Here is a 26,983-nt window from a genome sequence, read left to right on the forward strand (position 1 = left end):
CACCTGACCTTGTGAAAACCAGCCCTTAGGGTGGGGAACACTTCACCCATCTGGTGTGAGAGCACAAGCAGATTGCCCAGCTCACACCTACCAGCAGAACACGCTGGTTTTTATTCTGGTCACCACAAGACGAGAAACTTCAACACATCATCTAGATGTCACTTGGGGAAAAGGCCCCTTGCTCTGCCTTAGCACAAAGACTTCCCCAGCGTGGTCCCAGGGCCTCCTTGGAAGCCACTCAAGGGTCTTTTGTTTCCAAACTTCCCCCACTGCACACACACAAATCCCCAGGCTGAGACCCAACATGTGCATTCACAGCCAGGGGTCTGAGGGCAGCCAAGGCCAGGCTCAAGGGCATGTGAATCATTTAGGTGGGATGTGTGTGACACTAAACTGTGGACCTTTATCATCTCTAGGCTGCTACAGCCCAAGCCTTAATTTGAAAGGTGATGTCACACGATTAATGATTTTTTTTTTACACTGAAGATCTTGATTTATCAGTAAGGAGGAAGCACATCACATATATAAATGTATGTGCATATATTAATATATATACAAAAGGCAAAGTATTTATTGTTAGAATAACTGAAGTCTTAAGACTCTAATCAGTATTAGTCAGAATCTATTTTTTTTAATTTTATTTACAGAAAAGGAATTATTATTAGCATGGTGAGAACTGCTAAATACACAGTTTCTACTCTGTTTCCTGGTGCTATCCTCTCCCTTTCTCAGCCTCTGTCCCAAGGTCAGAGGTTTCATTCAGGCATTTGGGGATGTTTCAGTAAATCCCCATCACCCAGAGTCCACCCCCTCCAAAGAAAGGCAATGTTCATATTGATGTTTTCTTCCTTCTCATGCTGGGAAGCACTTGGGGTCATTTTTATATGTTTGCTGACATGCTTTTACACCTTCACTCTTTCTTCACTGGTCTGTAGCTCCACATTATATCTGCATTTACTATATGTGATGGCTTTCATGTGTGCTAGATGCCACATCTTTGTTACCCATAAAACCAGTTTTGTCCATCTCCAGGTCTGCCTTTTTTGAACTGACCACGGGGAAGTTGTTCAGGGGTGAGGGGTCACCAGTGCCAACCTTGCTGGGTTAGAGTTGAGAAAGGATCCCAAATAAATTACCCTGATTTTTGTAAACCTGTGTCTTCCTCAAGTGTGTTTCTATAGGCAACTCTTGTGCACATCAGAAGCTTCAAACATGTTTGTTGAAGCTGCTGTTTTACAGCCTGACCACTTAGAGCTTGCTCTTTACAAGAGGAAGTGAAGCTTTAGAAAGTGGTAATTAGCTCTGTAGCCCCAAGACACACATGGATTTGTTAATTCTGGGGAAGCTCTCCAGGATCTGGAAGTGCCTGTAGCCCATAACTGGGGAAATGCAATCCCATTCCCTGTTTGGGGGCCAGGGAGGGTGAGGAAGAAACTCAGGTCCAAAACAAGAATGGTAAGGAACGCCTTGAGATTTGAAAAGAAGAGAGGACAATGTACACCTTGCTCTGCCATGGTTTCAAGCCACTGAATTATAAAAACATTAAAAATAAATAAAAAATAGGAAAGAGACGATATTTACAATGCATCTGCTCCTCCTCTGTGCAAACAAAGCATGCCCATATGCACATGAAGCACAGACCTACAGATGCTTGGACAGATTCTACCCCTCTCCTCCACTGGTTATTTGCTTATTGCCTCAGACTTCAAACTATTTGCCCATAAACATTTCATTCCTGTTTTTTCCACAGCAGCAGGATGGCAAGGCTCCAGTTTTGTTTGGGGCTCGGAGTGACAGCTCTGATGAACACACTGCACAAAATAAACCCCTCCACAATCCAGTACCACGGCACTCCTGTAAACACACGTGTGAGATCCAGAGGAGACTCAGGCAGAGCCTGGGATGCTCCTATCACCAGAAACCAGGAATACCCTGACTGTGTGCCATTTCTCAGGAAAAGAATGTGTGTGTGACTGTCATGCTGCCCAGTAGACTTATTTGTTCCTTTTCCATCCCTGCAGTAGGATGTGTACTTCCCACCTCACGGAGATGGGGAAAAAAGCCCAGTGACTTTATTTTCCTGATCTGACTGCCAGGCCACTGTCAGATCAAGGGATTAAGATACATTTTCCTAAAAATCCAGCCAATCTCATCTGGCTTTGCATACAGTTATTTGTAATTACCTTTCTTTTCCCTTAAAACTAACATAATTTTCCCCTAGTATTAGTGTCAGTTATACCTTTTAATGCAGAAGGCAAACATCTTTGAGCATAAAGTTCATTCTGCTCTTAAAAATAATTAATTTGTAGAACTGAAGAGAGAACAAATGACTTCATATCAGAGCAATGCCATAACAAAAAGGACTATAGCACTGAAGCAAAGGTCCTGAGCAACAAATAAAACATAGGAGTTGATTTTTTTACATTCAATTCTAATAAGTAGGATCTTAAGGCAGCACCTGGTATACATCTTGAGAGGGATGTTAAAACTGAACAGGACTTAAAGATCTGACTCTGTGGCACTGGCATGAAGCAGAATATTCTAAGCACTCCCTGTCTCCCAGGGAAGAGAAATGACTTTTTAGCCATCTTTCCAGTAAAGCCATCCCAGCCTGGCCCACACACGTGACTTTCTATCAGTGCAGTGAGTGTGTGACAGCTGAAATGCAGAGATATTGATGGGTAATTTCGTGAGTGCTTCTGCCAACAGATGCTTCTGTGATGTATTTGATGGAGGGAGAGCTGAGCAGTGCTGACCGTCTGCGACACCCCCTCCATTTACCGGGATGAAAAAGCACTCAGGACCTCTCAGGATGGGTGCTCACTGACAAACAGTGAAATGCCCTTTTCAGTTTGCTGGGGAGAAAAATAATAAAAGCCAAAAGCAACAGGGTAAGGTTCAGAGAATGGCTGCAGTTAAAAGTCATCATTAGCAGATGAGTCCTTGGCATCCATAAGCTCTGACTCCCTCTGATTGGAGACAGTATTGTCACTAACTCGTGACTCACTTCCTAATAGGGAAAAATAAATAATAGTGGAATCCCCAAATACCTATATTCAGCCTTCTGATTAAACTGAGAACGTGGAAGAAGAAATATCTCCTCTTGAAATATAACAAAGGAATGAAACGCTCAAATATCTCATACACATCAGTTCTTAAAAAAAAAAATTAAAAAAAGGAAAGCTTAATATTAATGAGGTCTAGCTGGCGCTGTCCCAAGCAGGGGAGATCTGCTATGCTACAGCTTTCCTAAAAAATCCTAAAACTCTCCTGGATGGAAAGGACACTGTAAGTGCTACTGATGTTACTGCGCTTGTGGGGATGGAGGGGGAAAGTGTCAGCAGAGAGTGAGGTTGGGGGTCTTTGCATGACCATACTCAAAGACAGAGCTGATACACCAGCTTGCAGAACATGTGTCCACCCTGGTGACTGCACTGTGGTTCCTCCACAGAGGAACACACACCACCTCACCAGCCACATAATGCTGATGTGGGAAATGGCAGGTCTCTCCCTGCACACTCCCCCCAGTTTGGGGGGACACAAGGAAGAGGGGTGTTGGGAAGAGGCAGGGTAAGTTTCCTTGGGTACATAGACGTGGCAAATGGAGATCATTCAAGCAAAACTTTCATTCCTGTTCTGAGCACTGGATCTCAGCACCAACATAAATGAAAGGCATCCAAGCCTTTAAATTCACCTATGGCCGGATACGACGTCGCCTTCCGGTCTTTTAAAAAAAAAGGCACTGCCACAAAGCAGGGAAGTGGAAAACACTAAAAAAAAAAATAAAATGTAATAATAAAAAGTCTGCAGATGTCCTAAATTACTCATTACCGACACCCATAACTCTCCCCACTCAATCTCTGGGCACCATAACCTCCATCCTCCTTCTCCCCCTCGGGTTATACAATGTTTTGCTCATTTACTTTCGCTCAAGTCTGGTAGCAATAGAATTCACCCTGGGCCAGACAACCTTTACATAATGTAGGGCTGGTGGTGGCCAAGCCACGCTTGCACCCAGCAGCTCAACCACAGCAGAGCCAGGCTGGATCCACCCCTGGAGCCGGGAGCCTGCACAGGGGCGGTGCTGCTGAACGAGGCTGTGCCCTCCTCCGCCCTCACATTTTCATTTTCCAGTGGTAACACAGAATGCAGCACAAATAAGCACTTCAAACTGTCCGTGCAGCCTCACTGCAGAACTTGGATGTCTTACTCCCACTCTTTTTTATTTTAAATAATAGTGAAGCGTCCGCACCAGCCACAGCTGGAAGGGCGAGCTCATGAAGCGCTACCGAGCCCTCACCCACTACAGCAACAGAAATCAGGCAAGTAGCTCAAAAAAAAAGGAGTTGGGAATTTTGTTTCCAGTCTGGAGAAAGAATATGAGCTTTGATTACCAGGCAGCTTGGTGTAAGGGAGCTCCAGCCACTGAGACCTGGGCAGAGACCTCGGGACAAGGACAAACAGCCGTGTGCACTTGGTTCTTAAAATGTACAGATGCACAAAGCACTTCTGTAGGTACAGCCTGAATCCCACTGGCAGTGCTGGCCACAGAACAAACACGACAACGAGGACGTGACACTACACACCAGCAAATATTTCTAATGTCATAAAGCAGCATCAGAGAGCAGCCGTGCAGAGCTCAACCAGCACACACCACAAAGTACACACACACACCCCCCATGCACTCACAGGGCACGGCCTGCACCTAAAATACGGGTCAGTCAGCTGAAAGAAGGGTTTCCAGGGGCTGCAGATAATGAGAGAGGAGTTTAATGGGACAGTTGCTAGCTTGGGTCCCTGAATAGCTGTGTGCTGGCAAGGGTCACCTGGAGAACGCAGGATGGGAACACAGCCCCATGTGAAGGCTCGGGAAGGGCCCCTGGTGGAGCACCCCAGGACCATCCATGGAGAGAGAGTGGAGCAGCAGAGATGCTAGTGACTGGGAAGGTGAGCTGGCAGGGAGGGCACTTCTGCAAGCAAGGTGAGTCAACAGCTCAGGGCTTTAAAATGCCAAGCCCTCCATTACAGGAGTGGCAAGGAGGGAGGATTTATTGCAGCTGGCATTTCTGGAGGAAAATAATTTACCTCAGCCTTTTAACGCTGACAAATGCATACAAATCTTGCTGGAAAAAACACCCCAAAAAGGCGTGAAATATCACGGTATTATCTTTAGGAGAAGATTAGTTGAGTGAGCCTTTGCTGTTTTGTTCAGACTGTAAGGTTTGGATGATGCATTAGGAAGCACACTTGTGCAATCATTTTCTCCTCAGGCACGACATATAAAGGTATGTATGCCTGTGGATGTCTACCACGCTCATATTATCAACACAATGTACCAAACCCTGTTTTTTCCTTATTTTTCCTTTTTTTTTTTCAAGTGGTGATAATGTCAAGAAGCTGGAGCACTTGGATTCAGCATTATAAGAAGCACTAACCCCACTCTCTGTGAGCTGATCTGGCTCTCTCCTGACATCCCTCTGAAGTTAATACAAACATGAACCTCACAAACACCGAAGTAAAGACTATGGAGAGGATCCTACTCCCAAGATTGGGCTATGGAACCCCTCCAGGCTCAGGAATGTGTTGTGCTCCTTTCAGTTCCCCAGGCCAGGTCTTCAGCTGCTGCAAATAAGCAGCAGTGGGGCTGCTGTGCCCAAGCTCCCGTTCCCCATCCTCTCCAAGGAGAAGGCACAGAGCCAGGGGCGGGTCAGGTCCAACCCACAAGCCTCCAGCTGCAGCTCCGCGGTCTCCCCTCACCACGGAGCATTCTCCAGGCTCTCTGCTGAGCCCTGTGCCACCCCAGAGGGGATGGTGGAGAGGCAGTGCTGCAGACCCAGGAGGAGAAAGGAAAATCAACTCCACGTTTCTTTGCCTCGAGCATCCCTGAGTCGTGCAAGCACATCCCACCTCCCCCTCGGGCAGGTCCAGTCGCTGAGGTCCTCAAAGGATTTAAACATCAACTTCCCAGGGAGGTCCCCTTAATCTTTGTTTATGAAAGGAGTAAACAGAAAGGTTAAGAGAAATGCCTGGGATCTGGCTTTTCGGGAAGGCAGCAGTGAGTCGCTGAGAGGAGAGCTGAAAACGCTAGCGCTCTTTTCAAAAACAAACAGTCAGGAAAATCAGGCTGTCATCTGTCAAGTAACAAACTAGTGTCAAAACAGAAGGGTTCAACCCAGGGTCCTCAAGTCCTTCTCCAGTTAATGCTTTCCCTAAACATTGCACAGGAAGCAAGGATTTCTCTGTAGCACACAGAGTCTGGCAGGCAGTGGACCTTGAGTATCAAAGATTCAATAGCACACAGGTCTCCAAAGGGAAAGCATTAGATGGACAATTAAGATTTTCAGCTTCAGATGTCAGACCAATTTAAAAATAAAATCGTATCACCGTTATTTTTCCAAGTATGGCATATAAAAGCATACATCTATCTATGCAGCACCAAAAAAAAGGCTTGAAGCTTATAAACATCAAGTCTGCAACTGCATTAATTCTTCCTCTTGCTACAGAGATGAAAACATAACAAAAAATCAAAGGACAAGATATCAGCTTCCCCTGTACTAGAAGTCTGTGAAAATAATCCACAAATATGAAAGGATTTGGGAAAAAGAATCTGTAGAGAAATCTGACTTGCATTTCCAAAGTCTAAGAAACACTTCAAACAACAGAGATTAAAAAAATTAAACTCTTTCAAAAGAAAGTAAAGCTTCTGAGTCTAAAGGAGTTTTAATCCTAGGCATGTTTGGTTTCATTTCATTCAGAGCCTGTGCCAAGCCACAAAATTTGGATCTGACCATTTCCCGAAGTTTAGAGCTTTTTCAATCCCAAGATTTTGGTTTGTACCCAACACTAATGCTGTTATTGTATGGGTCAAATATCTTATTATAATGATAGTAAACAGCAAGGGGAAGCTCTGAGGCCAGCCAGGGCTCCCTCTGCCAGTTAATCACCGAAAATGTTCACAACACTGGAAGGAGGGATGATGCTGTGGATACCAGAACTGGCCACAGATACTGCAGCACTTACTCAGCACATCAGAGGAGCAGTATCTGCACCCTAGGCAAGCAAATTCAAAGGCTGGAGCAAAAATGCCTATTAATTACTGTTGTTGAGGTGTCACAAAGAACCTTCATGCTACTGTTGTATTGAAACCTGCTCCTGACCCCATCACTTTTGGCCACCTGCTTTCAGAAGTTTCCATTCATACATGTATGCAGATGAAGACATCTTCCATTCATCTCCCACTGCCTTACCAAAACTGAGTGGAAGGAAGCGAAGATCATGCACAATTGAATTGAATTTGAATTAAACTGCATAAAAACTCCTGGGTGAAGGGAATGACTGTCAAGCATGGAATGGCCCTGTTTCCTGCAGGGACATAACACAGGAAGAGCAGCTATGAGCAGGGATTGCTGTAAAAAGCATGAGAAAGGTAGACAAAGCTGAAGAATGTATCACAGCAACACACAGAAGCAAATACCTTTCATTGCTCTGTTAGAATAAAGCTGGCCTATGAAGATCTTAAAGCACTTCCAAAGTGTCTGATGATGCATTTGTCCTGGTGAGAATCCGGGCTCACTGTCCTTTATCAACACAAACAGCAGCCAAGGTGACAAGATGCCTTGCTCCAGGCTCAGTAGGACACTGATGGAGTTTGGGAATGAAGCAGATCTGTGCCTCTCCCCAGCCCCTTCCCCATGTACCACTATTACTGCCCTAGATGAGACCTTGCTATAATACAGGTAAACCACAGAAATGTCAGCTGCCTGAAAACTTATCACCCCAACAAGCACAAACCATGACTTCTACAGCCTAGCCCCCTGCCATTTAATTCCATTTTTATGCATCAGCAGGACTGCAATTCTTTAATCTTGCTTTCACTTGCAAAGCAATAAGCTGATTCAGCGGAGGGTCTCTGCCCTCATGCAAGCAAAGAGCTTGACCTGGCAAGTACAAACGAGTACCAGATTCTGTCCACCAGAACAAGTTGTTATGGTTCATTTCAAAGCCCTGAAGGAGGCACAGGATGTCTAAGAAAAACATACTGTAGGGCTGAATGAATGGGGCATCATTTTCCTTGACAGAGATGTCCTGCCTGGCTGCTTTGCTCTCCTTGTATTTTTGACACACAGTTTGGTGCCTTCATTCTGTGATAGTGGGACCTCTGCCAGGTGTTGCTACAGACATTCATAGTGAATGGTTTCAAGTGTGAAATCAACCCAGTTTTCTCTCTTTACAGAGTAGGGAACTCTCTTTGTGATCCAAATAAACCTTGAAGAAGGCTCCAAGCCAACTTCGTCACTGTTTGTTCTTACGTAACCAGACTAGGAACACTCAGTACCCAGAGGTAACAACAATTCTCCTATATACCTAAAGAACTACATTTACTTTGAACTTATCAGCAGCAAAAGCCTGTCACCTTTGGACATCATCCACTAGAACTGCCCAAGACAACTTATCTATTAATTTTGGGTGCCAACAACAATGGACTTGATATTGTCTGCATTTATCAGAACGGATTTGTTACCCAAGATGCAGATAATAAAAAACAATTCCTTGCCTCACGGGTCCAAATATTTTTCTGCTGAACTAAAGTGACTTTTTATATTATATCCACACATGAAATTTATGGCTTTAGGAACTCAAAGCAATTCATTCTTCAGGGCATGGATGAGCACAGCTGAAACCTGTCCACAGAGATCAGCTTCCACCTTTGCTTATGGTTAGAGCAAACTGTGCAGAAGCCACAGTCCCTCTTGTCTCCATGCTGATGTTCTTTCAGAGGGCACCACAACCTAAATATCTGTGTCACCCTTGCTACCACAATCCCAACCACTCTGCAGCAGCAGCACCTGAAGATTTCAAGCTCAAGCACTGGAGGACTGAAGTTCTCCAGGAGGAGATCCTGGCAGCATCAGCCCCAGCCCAGACAGTGCTGCCACGGAGGGACTCCCAGAGCCAAACCCCCTCCAGTGCCCATCAGGGTCATCCTGACCACTACAGCCTTAGCCTAAAGCCTGACTGGCATCCACTGCTAAAAAATACAGGAGAGAAAAAATTCCCACCTGTGTTGAGGAGTTATCACTGGGGAGTTCTCTCCCCAGGGAAGGAGGGGAGCAGAGAAGGCCCTGACATTAGAGTTCCTCTGAACCCAGCCGAAGGGAGGTGGGCAGAAATGGGCTCAGGCACCTCAGGGGAGGCTGCACATCACCTCATTGAAGCATCTGTCTTGGGGGTCATTAGAAACACACGGAGCAAACAAGCTGCATTTGCCACCGGGGAGCTCCTGGAGCAGGGATCCCCGGCGGTGTGGGGTGGGTGCCTGCACATGGGTGCTTCAAAGGACCTCGCTGGACGCCTGGCAGAGCCTGGGGCAGACTGAATGCCCCGCAGCGAAGCAGCCCTGATTTCAGACAACAGAGAGCGGTTGTTTGCCAGGTACTGCAATTGCTCTTAAATCGCTGCTTTGTTTTTTTCCTTGGTGCTTCCAGAAATCTGACGGGCATCCGTAAGCAGCTGCCACCCTTAGCCAGCACCGGCACTGCAGGACGACCCTCGAGCCCAGGCTGCCTCTGGGCGAGCTGTGCAGCCAGGCTCTCCTCCTGAAGCTGTTAACTAACTTATAACTGCTCCAGCCCAGGCACAGAGGGAGAACTGTAACACGGACTCACTCACGGGCACACTCAGCCAAAACTGCTGGGGGACAGTCAAGCACAAGTCCCAGAATGTTTGACCTGCATAAAGGGCTTTAAGTTTAAAATGAAATGAAATAAAACCAGCATTTAACTGCACATACAGCTTGCTACCACCTCTGGTGGCCAAGCCAAAAGTATTAGGTAGAGTTAACTTTGGCTGACACCGCAGCATTTACTGTTTAATTTCCTGATACTTAAAAAATAATTTTTCAAAAATATCTGTATCTTGAATATATCTGTGTTGCTGGGAACAGCTCCTTATTTCTTTAACAACAGCTGTGTTTTTGAATTCACATTTCACAGATTTTTCTCGTTCTAAACTCAACTCCACACAGCAGCACCCACAGCATCTTGGCACAAACCTCCCTCCCTTGGACAAATATGTCACCAGACATTTCTGGCAGACTGTCCTCTTACAGATAACCAGCATGCCGAGCTAAGAATAGGATTAGCTCCTTCTCTAACTGCTTTGTTCAGGTGCCTGCAGAAAATCACTTGGTGTGGCTGCTCAGAGGGACAACGCAAGACTGGGCTGGATCTCCAGCAAATTATTAGGAAGAATGTGAAAGCATGTGTGGGTGTTTGGGCAAAATACATCAAAAATCAGTGCCAAACATCAGACTTCAGCTGTCCAGTGATGCCTGGCTAGCCCAACAAAAAAACCTTTCCCAAATATTTTACCATGGGACAGTCAAATCATTATGCCTTCCTCAGTCATATGGAACTAGTCCTTGTCACCAAAAAAAAAATCCCGACTACAGAGACCAATAGTATGGTCCAAGATGTGACTTTGTTTCAGGTACAATTGCCTGCAATTCTAACGTGCCTAATACAACACATAAACAGTCCAAATTATATATGTAATTAAAAAGTAAAATAATTCAGGCAAACAAGTTAAGCCTTCACTGGAGAGCCAGATGTAGTGCAGGTGTGCTCAAAAGACTGCTGAGTAGTATTTATCATAAAACAGTTACAAGAGGTCCTAAAGCTTCATGGTCTTTTGTAGCATTCTGCAAAATACCAATTTTTAATTTTTTTTTTTAACTGTGAAGGTATCAAGTGGCAGAAAAGACAATGTTCCCTGTAGAGACCCCAGTGGGGAAATAAGGAGAGAGGGATTTTGTATGGGAATCGAGTGTTTCAAACGGCACAAGGCAAAGAAGGATATTATGTACACACCAGACCCCACTGTAAGGCAAACAAGAGGTGATGGCACTGGCAGAAGAGCTTGTGGACCTTGAGATAAAAAAGTGAGAACCAGAGTTCACTGCAGAGAGGCCAGCTGAGAGCGCCAAGAAAGGCTGCAGAGAGGGAGAGGAATCACAACTAGGAAGGAATCACAACTAGGAAGGAATTGTTGGCGACTCCATGGGGAATTTTGAGTGGTTTCAGCCATTAGTGCAAGGGGACTAATTCTCTGCAACTCCGTGTTGCACAGGTGACTGCATGTTTCTGGGTGGGGATGTACGAAGCATGTGTCACACAAAGACAGCATGGAAACACAGTTATTCAGTGCTTAGCCATTTTAATTCTTTTCTGTAACTTCACTTCCTCTGACCGCTTCTGAAGGGATCTGCAGCCTCTCTGCCAACACGCAGTGACGAAACTGGACAAAATAACTACATGCAAAAATATCCCCTCTGTCAAGTGGAGGCTTCCTCTCTCTGTGTGCGTGCGAGGACGTGGTTCCCCTCCCACCGTGTCCCGGGGACACACCGATTGTCCCCCGAACAGCCGACGGGCCGGTCTCTGATTAGGCTCAGCCACCTTATCAGCTTGCCAAGCACGCACAATGCACATCCCATCACCAGCCCCCGTCCTCCTCCTATCCCCGCTCCGGCATTTCCCTGATGTTTTTTTCTGACGTGACCGCCCTCTGCACTTTGAGCCCACAGTTTTGGCGGGGATAGGAGCCCTTTGAGGAGAGAAAACAAAGCGAGGGCTCTGCGCAGGCTGGCAGATAAGGTCCCCGAGCCGTGCGGGGACCGGCGCGCCCACGATGCCCTCGGGGCGCTGCTCCGGGCACGGCCAGCGAGGCTCCCCCTGCTCCGCGGGGCTGCACGATAAACCTGTGGCAACAGCTGTTTCCACATCACAAAAGAACCCAGGGCTGCGATAAGAGACTCAAATCCCCCGAGCCAAAAGGGGGACGCAGACAGAAAAGGTGGCGGAGGGGGGGCACCGCTTCACACGGCCAAACGCACCCAGTTAAATAACTCCTTTCAGCAGGTAGGAGGAAGGGATAGAAAAGTGACCTTTCCCATTAAGAATTGCATATTTGTTTTGTTTCCCTACGAGCTAATTTTTCTGGCATCGTGACATACAAAACATTTTGAACTTTCTAAGGAAACTGTTATTAAAGCGCTGAACAGTAACTGTGAGGGCGCGTTTGGAAAACAGAACAATTAGGCATTTCAGAGTTTATCTAACTTAGTCACTGGTACATTTCAGATTTGTCACCACAAAATGCAAACAGTTTGGGAGGGGGGAGGCAGTTTAATGATTCCTGTATACAAACCCCTGCCTGCAGGAAGAAGAAACCCCTTGAAAATTTATCATTGTCTATAAGCTACCCCCCACCTCCCTGCTGCACATCCTGGAAAAGGAAGGTTTTCTGAGACAAGCATGAGTTTTTTTAAGCCTCGAGAGCCCAAACCTCGAGGGACTCACTGAGAGCAGCTCTGCAGAGCTGGGGGTCCAGCAGCCCCAGGTGTGCACACAGAGCCACAAGTGACAGCAGAAACCAAGTCTCCCAGGGAAGGATGTGATGTTGCGTTCTTTGCTTTCATTATAATTCACCAGCTCAGCTCAGCTTCTACCAAGTTCCCCAGAAAAATTTTGCAGAGCCACTGCCAATGTTTAAGGCTCTCCAAAAATTCAGCCAGACAGAAGAGGAAATTCCACGCAACGTGCAGAAAGTCTGAAGGTGGGGTTTCTGCTAGATAACAGGAAAGCTGGGGTTCAGCTTGGGCTAGCACTTCCCTAAGCACTTGCATGAACTTCTCAAAGGTGTACAAAGACAAGGTTTTCTACTGATGTCAAGGGACTGCCTGAACAGAACAGTAATTGTCAAAAAAGCACAGAAGAACTAGACAGGAAATGTGTTTCACTAAACTAGAAAACTGTCTTCTGAGTTGCTCTGAGAACAGTAATGGGGAATTCATTAGCTTGTTCTTACGAGGAAGCTTTTGAAGGGTAGGATCCTGCTAGGTTTCATGCAGTCTATGTAAGTCAATCCATCCTGTCCTTTCTGAGGTCAAATCGCCTTCCCCCCTTTTAAAATAAAATGCAAAAAGCCTATTTGAACTTTATGCAAAGTCTCGAAGAGCACAGGTGCTCTTCACCGTGCTGAAGAACCCTCCCATGCCTGGAACACAAGGCATGTCTGGCCAGAGATGTTATGGAGGCAGAAAGATAAATGCCATGACTTCACTGCACTGCTGCTGAGTTGCTCAGAACAATAAACTAGAGAGTAGGTGAAGAAAGGACAGAGGATGTGATGGCATTTTTCTCAGAGCTCAGAATAGACCTGACTGCCAGTGGCCAGGAGCTGGTGCACAGCCAGATCTGCAAGTGGGTGTCTGTTTTAGCTGGAGAAAGAGCGAGGTGCAGGTGCTGTGGAGGAGAGCAGGGTGTGAACAGCAGGGGTTGGAGCCTGCCAAGCCTCTTGCACAAGGCTGTTTTTAGGACCTGAGGCAAGAAGTTAAAATGGGAGTCAGATAACAATAAAAGGAGCTGGGAGCTGGTTGTTATCTTAGGGGTGAAAGTCATGATTGGCAGATGGAGGTTCCAGGGCTGTTGGGAGGAAGAGGAGCTTGGATTCCAGAAAAACGGGTGGTTGCTGGAAGCAGGAAATGATGTGGCCATAGAAATCCAGAAACAGGAGCCCATCTCCCAACGGGTTTAAACAAACACATAAAAACCCCAAACAAACAAAAACCCAACCAAACAAACAAAAGCAAACCAAAACAACAACATCAAAATGAGAAAAAAAAAACAAACCAAACCAACAAAAAATAAGAAACCCAGGAGGACATTGCACCATGGATGGAACTGCAAAAGGCTTTAGGGCCTAAAATCCAAACCAAGAACCCAAACAACTGGGATTTCCAAGGAATCTCATTGCTTTCATTCCCTTTCAATGCTATAAGTCTTTTCCATACAGGAAAAGGATCTATTTATGTTTCATTAGTGCTGGGTTTGTATATAGCAATAGACTGTGTGTATATAGGAGAGAAGGGAGTATGCTATGCAGCTGTGAGCTTTCTTGGCTAATTACTTGTTTTCTCTTTCTGAGCAAAATAAATACAACAACAAAATTCAACAGGGCATACCAGCACATCTATTAAGGCTGTGCATTTTCCATCAGATTCCACTGGTCTTAGCCACACTTAGGCTGAGAAACCCAGTCTTGGTATCATTCATAAACAGGAGGAGCAATGACCTGCACAAACACATATATTAAACCAAATAAAATAATACCCTGACTTGATGTGGAGTGATGTGAAGTAGTGATGCCAGAATGCCAGTTAAATTGAAGTATTTAAGAAAGAATTGCCTCTTCAGCAGCAGCATCAAAACATTTTGTCCTAAGCCTGGAAGCCTGTTACTTACACACTCCATCCCTCAACTTGAAAGGTTTTACAGAACACCACAGAGTGAGCTGGGTTACTTACTTTTGGAAAAAAAATATAGTTTATTTCAGCATCATTTTTGGTAATGAGAAATGTTCCATGTTCTGAGAATGCTTTTGGAGTTCAAAACTCCCAAAATGCTTAAAATCTGTGATTTAAAAACAGAGACATTGCAGCACTTAATACCTTTGAGCTAAAAAACACCCTGGGCAGCAGCTGAATTACAAAGTTTTACAAGATGAAACAAAAGAAAGTTTTCATAAATGATTTGCAAACACCAGCCTTCTAAATCACGGTCTGTAGCATGGTGTTCTTGCACTAAGTAATAACATATTTCAGGTCCCAGGCTGCCAACTGGCAAAACCTACTGGTGTTCATATACTTTGGAAACAGGTCCCAGACTAGACCTGAAAGCAGACTGACTTGGGGATGGTTGCCTCATGGTACAACAATTTAAGATGAATTCAAGAAACTCTTGCAGGTTTTGCTTGTAAGTCACCCACCAGAGGTAGACTCTGAAGTCACGTGTGCTCTGCTTTGAAGCAAGATGAACCATTTCTATCCATATACATTTCCTCACACATAAGGATTTGGGGAATAAAGTCATATTCACAGGTGAAAAATCAAATATCTTTAATAATCTGTCCATACACCAGTCATTTTCCTGTGCAGGAAAGAACGTTGTCCCCAAGCATTTAAGGTAAGTTATAAATCAGAAAGCAGAAATGGAAACATTTTTCCATATGCTTAATTTTACACAGTAATTAATTATTTATTAACAAAGTCTACAGCTACACGTTGTTGCACTTATGGGAGTTCAAACACTATTCTTACTATTTAAAATATGTTCTCCAGTTTGCAACCAACTGCAGACATTTATTAGTTCCACATTTCACTAGCACCAGCTATTGCTGGGAGCCATTCACTCACAGCCCCTACAGATCACAGGCAGGCACCTGTGTGGATGGAAAGCTCAGCCAGACCCAACATTGCTAAACTGCCTGAAAACCTTCACCTCGTTTAAAAGAGCGGGTTGCAAATAAAACTTACTATCAGCACTATTTTTTTTCAATACCTGTATTTGGTAGAGCCTCAGGGAAGGCAGTGAGCTGTAACTGGGAACGAGCTGGAGCTGTTCTTACCCAGAGGGAACCCCCTCACTGCTCTGAGCTCTGGCACAATCCACTGATACTGTGAAATTATTAAACCTCCCAGACAGGGAACCAGTGGAGTCTTCAGTTTTATCTTTTGACAGCAAAGGTGCCAAGAGTTTCTCTTCCTGCTTTCTACTCCTTCCCCCCGACCTGGGCAATCTGATCCCCTTGGGGGGCTGTGACCCCTCCCTGCAGAGACTTCACTGCACAGCAGAAACCGCAGCACACAAGAGACTGGGAGACTGAGGTTGCCTTCCTCAAAGCCCAGGGGATGAGACCTCCTACCTTCACCTGTTCCTCTCCTAGATGCCCCAAAGGCCATCACTGATCCCAGTGTTGGCCAGGCTTTGCTCCAGCCCTGTGCCAGGGAGCAGGAGAGAAGCCGTGGCTCTCTGCAGGAAATGCTGGCACTGTCCAGGCTCACAGACCAGCACATGACATGAGGAGAGAGCTCAGGGCAATGGCTCTGTGCCATACATCCCACTGCACCAGAAGGCAAAAGCCTGGCATTGAGGATCAGGAGATATCCTGACCACATCTGGCATCATTGCCCACCTTCACTAGGTTTTAAATGGCCTGTAAGTGCACGACCAGCAGCATGGTCATTACCCTGCAGACCCTGTAAAACAACATAATGCCTGATGGAAGTGCAGAACTCATTATCATGGTTTGAGTCAGCTATGGCAGAGATTATGTTGTTTGTCCATAACCTTTCCCTCGGGATTCACAGAGCCCTGGCTTTTTCCAAAGACCCCTTGTGAGAAACGAGGCTGTTAATGGAGCCAACCTGTTCTTCATTTCCTCCTGTGTCTGATGCAAGGGGTCACCCCCAAGCTCAGTACGAGCACTTTGAGCCAGCAGCCACTTGCTGTGACCAGGAGAGACATCAGTGCGAGTAAAATAAACCCTGTCACAACTGTGATTCACTTTTGCATTGTTAATCTTCATTTGCCACCAAGCTTTTTGATCACAAGCTTCAAATGCCCCTGAAAAGCCCATTTATGCAGCATGAACACAACTTAAGCTTAGACATTTTAAACCAGCTGATGGTGAAAGCTCACATTGCTATTTCATAGTGATACCTGTGCTGCTGGATCTCATGCACAGCATCAAATTATTAAGTTCAGCTTCGAAACCATTCGTTTTAAACAATTGACTCTTTTAAACACGCTAAAAACACTGACCTTTTGTTTGTTTTGGTTGGTTGGGTTTGGTTGTTTTGGGGTTTTTTTGTTTGGCTGGAGGGAGGGGGGTGACATTTCAGCAGACCTTCCCGCTTGCAACAGTGTCTCACCACAGTACTCATTTCTGTTACCTGTCTAATAAAGTTGAGATACTCTTTTCATAAAGTTAACATTTTACCTGTATGTTTCCTACAGAGCCAAAATATTTAATCTTAGTTCCATGGGAGGAAAGAGCTTTATGGTTTGGAGCATAGTATCACTGATGAATGCTATGGATAAATTTTTAGATGTGGATAAGAGGAAAAAAGAAAAAAAAAAAAGGGGTCATGGGAAGCTGTGGGTTCCCATACAACAGTTATTTCTTCAACACTTTTCAGAGCAGTTCTTTTGTTTTTAATGTAAACGACTTTGTTGATGAAAACCAAGATTTGAATCCCACTGCTTTCATGTGGGGCAGCCAGCATGTTCCATCTCCATTTGGTTGTGAGTTTAATAGGCAGCTACAGTATAGCAGGAGCTCTTGGTTTCCACTGTATTTTACTGCACTTGTACTTTGGAAAATCTCAGATCTTAATCAGCCTGGGTAAATTGTTTGTAGGAAACGAGCAGCTCTACAACCAACGCACACTTCTGTCCCTACATCATCATCATCATCCCACTGCAACCATGGTGAGACACTTTCACAGCTGCAGAAATATTTGCAAGAATCCAAGCAAGCAGAAGTTTGCTGCATATGAGAGGACAACTTTCCCTGCAGGTTATAGTCAAGAGGTGGGGTGAAATAATGTGAATTAACCTCGTGGGCTGCAAATGGCTCCAGTGGGGAGCTGAGATTTGTGAGTGCAATGCTTGACAGTCTCAAGGGACCTGCCTTCTGCTGCTTTCTCTTGCCCAGAACCTCCCTGGGCTCCACAGGCAAGGTGCTGCTCCTCACCCTGGTGCTCTGCCCACCTGGGTCCATGGATTAGTTGAGCTTTGTGTTGCTCAGAGAAGAGGCTGCACCATCTTTCCCTGTGCTTGCCAATACCAGGTAGCACTAAAGGGCTCTGCATCTGCAGTGCTACTATCATCAGGGGTAAACAATTAATACTTTTAGAGTTCATAAGGAGGACAGGAAACACTAATGGTTACTTCTGTGAAATCACTGAGCTGTCAACACAGCTGCTAGCAAGTAACTTTGTGAGAAAAGGTTAAGTGCCTGCCATACCATATATGCTTTTAACTACTGCAGAATGCAACCTATATGAGCTCACTGTAAGGTTACAGGCTTTGTAGGAGGAATGCTATCAGCTTTAAGGTATGTACATACTCCCTTTCACGTGTCAGCAAAGAGCAGCCCAAAACCGAGAAAGCAAACCCAGGATTCTCAAAAGCTTTCAGAAAACTTTCAGGAATTTAATGAAGCCATTCCTATAAATTTTGATGGTCAAATAAGGATACTTAAGAAAATGTGAGGCATGCTTGGTTTCAGTGACTCAGAAAGAACATGACATGTAGTCATCTCCAGAACAAAATATCATCAGAAAATATCAGCAGAAAGAATTCTCCAAACCAAATCATCAGAAAATATCAGCAGAAAGAATTCTCCAAAACAAAATATCGTCACAAAATATCAGCAGAAAGAATTCACCTGGTTTACCTAATTTTGAGAAAAAAAGACAAACATGGACACAGTCCTGAGGTTTTCAATCAGCCAAAGTCTACAGTGACTTCAAAGAGAAAGTCCCCTGAATGTCAGCTATAGCAATGTTCCTTGATCTGCTTGGACATTATTGTAGCATTAATCATGATTCCTCCATAAGATAATTAATGATGACATGCTTTTTTTTTTTTTTTACTTTCTTACATGGCACAGCTAATTGAGGAACCAGGCCGAAAAACTAGTCATAACAATTAAATAGGGGATGATTCCTGAATAATTAGGGTAAGTTACTGCAGAATACAATGATCCATGTATTACAAATTACTACAAAACAAATGAAATATGCTGTTTTATACACAGAAAATAAAAACCACATGCAGTTCCACAGGAGAAGGGAACGTCATTGCATAGTCTGTTTTCCATGTAACAGAGACACCTGCATTAATATCCCCTTTATTAGATCCTTAAGTTCAGCTGCTCTACAGAATCTCTCGCAGAAGAGATTTTGGCCATGAAAGATTAAACAGTTGACTCAGATGCATGAAGCTGACTGGTGGTAGAGACCATTCTCCTGTTCTCCAGCCTCATCTATCACGACTTGCAAGACACAAAACCACAGTTTTCCATGCCAGTGCTGGGATACACAACTCAGAATGGTACTTGGTGGCCTCCTCCACTCCACTCTCAGTCTCCTGAGTCCTTTTCTCTTTCCAGGTGCAGGATTTACTCACAGTTAGAAAAACTGCTCACTTTCTAACTGATCCCAGCCCCTCTTAAACAGCTGCAAGCCCGATATGTCTCTCAGGCCTGAAAGTTTCTTGTTCTCAGGGGCTGGACAAAGGGGCCATGCCCTGAGCCCTCCCCTGCCCTTGCCCCTTGCCAGGCTGGCAGTGCCTTGGCTGCCAGGGAAGGGGCCAAGCCCCGTGGCACTGCACAACAGCTGGGATACAGCAGAGGGAAAGTAATTCCCACCACTGACCCTGCCCAAAGCTCAGCTACAGCATCCTCTCAGGGGGCTTTAGTTAAAAATTGCAGCAGGCTGCAAACATTCAAACAACTCAAGGCAGTGGACAATCCCCTTGCAGGCAAAGCTGGGACAAAGGAACAGGAGTTAAATGCACCAAGGACTGGATTACAACTGCAACGTGCAGCCTGAGGAAGGGGCAGGGGCTGTGGAGCTGCTGCAGAGGAGGACAAGCTCCAAATCACAGCCTGGTCTCGGCTAACCCATGTGTCAGCCAGAGTGGCACGTGTGAAATTCTGTTTTCTCTGCCCTGTGGAGGCAGGATAATGAGTTACCTGCACTGGACTTGCTCCTCTGCAAGGCACTGCAGAGCTGACGAGTCCACAGCACTTACAGCCCCTGCACGGCTGCACAGCAATGGGATTGGAGTTCCAATGCCAATTAAATAGTTACCAAAGACCATTTCCAAACAATTTCTAAACAGATCACAGCCAGGCACAGGAAAGGGCCTCTGCAATGCCAGAAGATACACAGCATTATTATGTCTCCATGAGAAACATGTCCAGTCAGCCCACAGGCAGACACAGATAGCTACAGACAGGACATTTATAAATGACAGCACGTTCACCATCACAGGTCACATCCCATCACTTCTCACCACGTTGTAATCGTTGCTCTGTGGGTAACCCTGGCCAGGAAAGGAGCTGTTTGTCAAATAACACTCCTTCATTTTTAAAAACGAGGTACAGTCAGAGCACAAATTACCATTAGGTCTGTGCCAGTTGTTACAGGTTGACATGGAAGTCTAAGTATTTGATTATGTTATAAATATCCAGACACCAGTCTGGTCAACTGGACTGATTCTTCCTATAGGTATGTTACGGTAGGGAGATGAGTTACTGGGTTCTTTTATTTAGTCTAAAAACAGAGGTTCAGGACCCTGCAAGAATGGTAAAAACAGTAAATAGAAAAAGTGAGGAGAAAATTAAAAGAACCCTACAGTTCTGCAGCTCAGGTTGTATCCACCCACTTTCCAAAGGAATACAAACAGATATATTTGGTGTTTTAGTGTTTGTGATGTCTATGCTCACCCCATTGATACAAAGTGATTACCAATATTCCTGCATAAGCAATAAGCTTGGCCTTTGGCTTGTTTGTCCAAAGTGAAAGGAGCTGGCACTTAAATAGGTTTCCTTGTGCTTTTAGCTGGAAGGAAAAAAAGACCCTCATGGCCAGTGGGTTCAATAGAAAATGATGGTGATTTTGCCATGTTCCATTAAAGAAAAAATTATTAGCACTGAGCATGAATTGAGACTTTGGCTCCTGCCCAAATTTTGAAGCTTCCTTTTTTTGAAAGAAAACAAACATACGCTTCATGTAGAAGATCAAGCCAGTGGAATAAGACAGGAGCTGTTGGGAAGATCACCACAAAGCTGCATCAAGCCAAAGAAAGCTTCTTTCTGATACTGAAAAGAATGAATAAAAATTAAAAATTAAAAGACCTGAGGTTACAGGAAGAAGGGGGAAGTCATTCCCCTTCCCTCAAATCAAAAGTGAAGTGCAGCATCAAACTAAGCATCCAGCACAATCAAAACTGGGGGATGGAATTAGTGCCTCACACCAAGGAGCACTTTCTAGAGTGCAACCCCCCGAAATAAGCTGGTAGAAAAGGAGGGGCACGTCAGTTGTGGCTCCTTTTGTATTGTTATTGCTGACTACAGCAAGTGTATCAAGCAGGATTTGTGCTGTGGGTGATGGCTTAAAATAAAAGAGATTAATATTTTATGCAAGATATGCCAAAGTATGGACAAAACATGCAAACAAACATGCAACTGTGGCCACTTTTAAAATCTATTTAAGAGCTGAATTTGTACCCACTGAATAGTGTCATGGAGTGCAGTGGCATTATTCTCAGACTAAGACAAAGAGTGTAAGATCCTAGTCGTAAAATTAATAGCTGTGTTTACAAAGTCTTTAAGATGCTGCCTATTTTTACTCAGTGAATCATTGCCCTTCTTTACAAAGTATATTTCATTAATCTTAGCAATGCACTCAAATCTCAGTGGAGTTGCTCTGCTTACATACCAAATCTGATGTTCTAAGTCTAAACTATTTGTCACAGTATTCAACTTTAATAAAAAGTGTATTTATTGGAAGACACCATTTCCTCACATTCTCCTAAATCAAAACAACCAATTCCTGTCAAGCTATCTCTCCCTCTTCCCCCTCCCTGGAGGAGAACAGCAAGATTTATGAAAAGCAAAATTCACTTCTGTGTAAGATTATGCAATCCTAAAAATTAGCTTTGTCCTCCAGCTGGACTTCATCTACTAAGATAAATGAAACTTCATCTGCAACGAGATACTAGAGGAGTTAGTACATCACTTGTTGTGTTTCTTAAAACATGGTCACTGTGATTTGCAATCAGTCCAGATGAAAAGATAATGGCAATAGTGCAGATCTATGCTAGAGAAGCATCTGCAAATCTCATCACATTTTTAATGAAACAAGCAAAACCTCCTCAAAAAACAGCCTTCCAACAATTATCTGCTGAAATTAGGCACTGGGTCCTCTAAGTGCTTATACAAAATGTGACTTTCTTTACACAAGCAGACAAGAGGCTGGGAAGCGAAGCATTTACTTTCACTGATGAACAAGTGCTCAAATTGCCTCTGTCAACAAACTGTTCACCTTACGGGACTATTCATGTCTGAAATTCACTCTTTGCTTCAGTGTTTGTAGGATGGCATCTTCAGCTGACACCTGCACCAGCAGATCCACACAGGCAGCCTTCTACATTCCCTTGTCCAAGATGTGATGCTGCATCCAACATCTGAGCAATAACTGAGCATGGAGATGAACAAAGGGCAGAGATCAAAGCTCTGCTGCCTGCCCTCCTCGGGATCTGGCCCTAGAAAAATGCCAGACCTCTCACATTTGGCTCTTCCCTGCCGAGAATATGCATTTTAACAGAGCTTGGTATCCAATATTTAACTCCCTATTTTATTTCCTTCTCAACTCATTGTATCTAAAAACCGAAATATATTTAAAAAAAAAATAATTCACTAAGTATGTTTGAAAATTTAGGCCAGGGATTCTGAACAAAAGCATGCTCTGTCCTCACCTTGTAAAATATTTCTGGGCTTTTACACAGGCTTCATGCCTTCACACAGCTGGTCAACGTTTGCTTAAAAATATATTCCAACAATCCCCCTGCAAAGGATTTGTAACATATAGACTGGAGCTTCAGCTGGGCAGGGTCATTTACATAGCACATCCATAAATTGTGAGAAGCTGCCTTCTGCTTGTTTCAACCTTTGCAATCACCAGTTTGTTTATACCAACCCACCACACGGAGGTCCTAGAGAGGTCACCCAAGAAATAATATATTTCCCTATCTGCTTTCCCAATTATGCTCACGGAGCCAGAGAGTTTGCTTCCTTCACTTGACTCCACCAATAATAATCCCGGCGTCGTGGGATTATTCAACCCGTGAGCTGCTAATAAGGAAGGATGAATTATTAGCAGCCTGAAACCATGGCAAGGTTAAACACTGACGTGCTGTGCAGGCATATTACACCATCAGTTTTGGGCAACCTGTGTGCAGTGCAGGCACAGCAGGGCTCTACCTGTGCCACACACACTGGCAGCCGTTCGCAGCCTCTGGTATTTATGACACACAGAAAAGAGAGACACGTTCCCCCTGAGGGCTGGAGGCAAACAGCATCCCAAAAAAGGAAGGGAAAACAATATGCTGGATCCATCAAAGATTGTTACTTCATAGACTTTTCACAGCCAAATAAACATTTTGCAGCTGGAGGTCTGCGTGAGCCAGAATAACAAATGTCCCGAGACCTGCTGGAGATTTCGGATGAGGCTGCCTGATGAAAGGGGTTCATCCTGTGCAGGCATGTGTGGACAGAGGAGAATATTTAGTGTTCAGGTCCTTAAGGATAATTACCTGAAAGTACCTTTTTTTCTTCTTTTTTTTTTTTTTTTTTTTTTTTTTGTCCCAGGATTGGCAGGGTTTGGGGGCAGGATGGAAGATTTGGGTTGGGTTTATTTTTAATGTGTTGTGGCCAGTGGCCTGCTGGCAGGTACCACGCTCCTCTGGGCATTAGAAGTGATCACTGACCTCACAACAGCCCCAGATGGCCAAAGATGTGATGGGTAAATTCAAGCAGTGCCCATTTTAATGGTGTTCACATGGGACCTCATCCTTCAGCCCTTGGTGCAACCCTGATTTCTTTGCCAATCCTCAGTTGTCTCGGGAATGGCTCCTTCAAACACTGCCATCAGCTGGCAAATTCCTACATCTCTCAGTCACAGGTTTTCCCTTTGCCTCTCCACCTCTGGAAGGAATTGGTTGTGGTCAAAGCTGCCTGGGCAGGTGGATTTTTACCCTTTAGAACACTGGGGTTTTTTTGGCAGCGACCTTCACCAACAATTCTTAAGAACCTAAACTGTTTCTGGAGAGGAGACCTTGTCGTGAGCCAGCAGCAGCTGACAAGATGGAAAATCAGGGATAAGGATTTGCCAGTGGAGCAAGGCTGCTTGCAGGGTGCCACAGATATCTGCAGTAGGACTCAGACTATTCAGTGTATTTATAAATGGTCTGGAAAAGAGATAAATAGCAAGATGGCATCTGCTGCCAAGATGAATTTCTTCAGGACAGCTGTAACAAAAAAAAAAAGCCTGTGAAGAGTTGCAGGAGTATGTTGCAGTATTGAATCACTCAGGATTTAGGAGGAAAAAAATGCTCTATTCTGTGTTAGACAGCACAGTGTTGCACATGAAGGAAAACAACTCTTGCTATATTCACCAAACAGTGGGCTCCAAATTAAACATTACAGCTCAGGAGACAAATTTCTGAGGTCACTGTTGGTAGGCCCAGTAATGAATACTTGTGGCAGTAGGGGAAAAAAGCAAACAAACATCAAGTTAAGATGGTGAACAGAATAAAGGACACAGTGGTCAGCATGGCTGTGCCACTGCCCACACCCACCATGTAGCTTTGGTCACCCGTTTCAAAAAGGACACAGAGTTAGAGATGCAAAGGGACAGAGACAGACTTGGAACTCTCTGCCTGGAGAAAGACTATTTAGGGGATGTGATAAAGGATAAACCATGGATGGTCTAATAGAAATTAGGGCAGAAGCAATGAGATTAACATGTTAAAAAAAATAAAAACCGAACCAACACGACAAAAAAAACCAGAAGTATTTGATTGATCTGCGGATGATTCCCTTTCTTTCCCCTCCAAGACACTTCCACATCTTCACAAAGACTGCTTTCTGAGGCTGCCAGAACATAAGTCATACGTGGGCCCAGAGTCCCTCATGAAGCACACATGTGAGGAAGCTCACGTGCCTTTGTTAAGTGATGCAACTCATTGCCACAGGAAGCTACTCAGGCCAAAAATCAGAAATGTGGTCCAAAAAATGGATTAAATAAATTCATAAGGGACAGATCCCTCTATTAAGTACCAGGGGGAAAAGGGGAAAGCCACCTTCTGCTCAGGAAGTCCCTGAAGAGATCAGCTTGGGGAAGGATTGTTCTATCCACGCCTTTCCACAGGCACCTGCTGCTCCTCAGTGTCAATCAATGACATGTGACAAGAAGGACCTTCACTTCAGTTGCTTTTCTGTTCTTTTACCAGCTCTCCCAACCAGGGAGATAAAGTTTTGTTGTTTTTTTTTTTTTAATTCCTGAACCATTCCTATATCTCTCATTGAGCAAAGGGTGAAAGGAGATGCACAGTGAATGACAAGGCTCCCTGGGCAGGTGTGTGGTAACCTGGAGAGAACTCTCCATCATGTGCAAGTCAGCTGGATGGTTCCTCCTAAAGCTCTGCTGCTGGTGGAATAAACAAAGCACAAACTTTCCCAGATGTGAGCTTCAGGAGGAATTCTCAGTCAACGTATGATTTATAAATTTGGCATCCTCCGAAAACACAAAATCATGATTCAAAGATGGAATGTGGATGTGGAATTTCTAAGGAGGGAGACAGAAAGGGTTTATTCATAGATTAGTCCCAACTCCTGTATTTGTAAGCTTTTTTTCACTGCTTCCAAATGTTGCACTGGGCAACAGCTCTTCCTCTCACAGTAAGAAGATTAAAGCTGAGTGTCCAGATTCTCTTAATTTTCCCTAACTCTTAGCCAAGTAAAATCTCCCTGCAAAGCTTGCACAGGGTGAGCAGTTGCATTTTTGCACCATGCAACAAAAGAGGAGAGGTAGGTTGTTCCATTGATTTCTGCTGGAGAAAGGTTTGCCATGCAAGCAGCAAGATCTCCCCTACAGAAAGCAACCCTATTGATTTCCAGAGTGCTTATCTCTCCTCCTTCCTAGAGACCCTGAGCACTGGGAAAATAAATAAATAAACTCTATAACAACCAACACTAAAGAACATGGAAGAAGGCACATTGGCTGAAAAAAATTGCAAATGTAACCTTCATCCCCAGGAAGAAACAAAATCTAACCCTAAAGGAAACAATGGGAAGATGAAATCAGCAGAAACCTACGACACAATCGAATGGAGAGCATTAAACAGCACCAGTACAAATAGATATGGATATATATCTTCAACAGATATTTTGGCAACCTTGGCTAAATGATGATTTAGCCTGGCATCCATTCTTTCCAACTCATCTGCTTGTTAAAGGTGTCAGTTCCCTTGCACTGCCTACAGGAATATTTTGACAGAAGTGTCACAGAGGACTCGCTGGTGCTTTTTCACTTGGCATCATTGACATTTTCCCTTTGTTTTTGAACCTCCTCTTCTTTCAGCTGCATCTCTCTTTTTTTTTTTTTACCTTTTTTCCCCCCCACAAGACGAGATTCTCCATCAGTGCCTTCTGCAGAGGCTGCCAAGTGAACACAACTGTAATGTCACAGAGTGTCTCCATTCTCCTGGCAGGTAATCCCTTTCCTGGGACACAGCAGAAGGACAGATAGAATTGGGGGAGCACACCGAGGCAGGCAGAGCCTAAAGCTTTCATTGGAGATACAGACTTCTTATAGAGTCATGTAGGTCTCCCATAACACATGCACAGAGGGGGGAAAAAAAAGAGCTTTGTCACACAGACTAAACACTGACTGAAGAGCAACCGAGGATAATACAAGAGTGGAAACACACACAGCCTCACATGTGGCCAGGAAACCGACATTTAATCCAAACTAATTAAGTGTGTTTTAAACAGCACATCAAAGACTTCTCAAATTCAAAGGTGGTGTCAGAAACAGAGGGCCAGGAAAATAAACGAGACAGATTAGAAAAGTGGGAAGAACAAAATATGGGAATTTTGGTCTAGAAAAGTTTAGACTGCTGCAACAAAGAGAGGAAACAAAATCATCCAGATTTATTCACTGGGAGAACGATGCTAGGAAAAAGGGATTGGTCCAGGAGCATTGGGAGCTGGTAAACAACATCCAGGAAGTCATTGTTCTACACACCCACACGAGATAAAGATTGGCTCCCTGAGCAGTGAAGAAAGAGAGATATTGTACCAAAAATATGGTAACTTCTAGAACTTGTAACACAACCTCAGCCTACCAGGAAAAGCCAGGCTCATAGTGAAATCATGCATTCAATGGGGCCCAAGAGAATATTCAACCAAGGCAAAAAATAGCTGCTGCAGCTTATTAACTGCCTCCTCAGCATCCTCGGGACAACAGGGAGCCCCACGAGCAACCTCACTGCTGGAAAGTACTCAG

General features: G+C 44.5%; 1 protein-coding gene across 2 annotated transcripts in view; it reads right to left on the bottom strand.

The window, feature by feature from the left end:
• GRK5 (G protein-coupled receptor kinase 5) overlaps window positions 1-26,983 on the bottom strand; it is a 149,862-nt gene that overhangs the window by 114,852 nt on the left and 8,027 nt on the right. The window lies entirely within an intron of this gene.

The sequence above is a fragment of the Neopelma chrysocephalum genome, unplaced genomic scaffold (genome assembly GCF_003984885.1).
Source record: "Neopelma chrysocephalum unplaced genomic scaffold, ASM398488v2 Primary Assembly neopelma1_347, whole genome shotgun sequence".
Taxonomy (NCBI): Eukaryota; Metazoa; Chordata; class Aves; order Passeriformes; family Pipridae; genus Neopelma; species Neopelma chrysocephalum.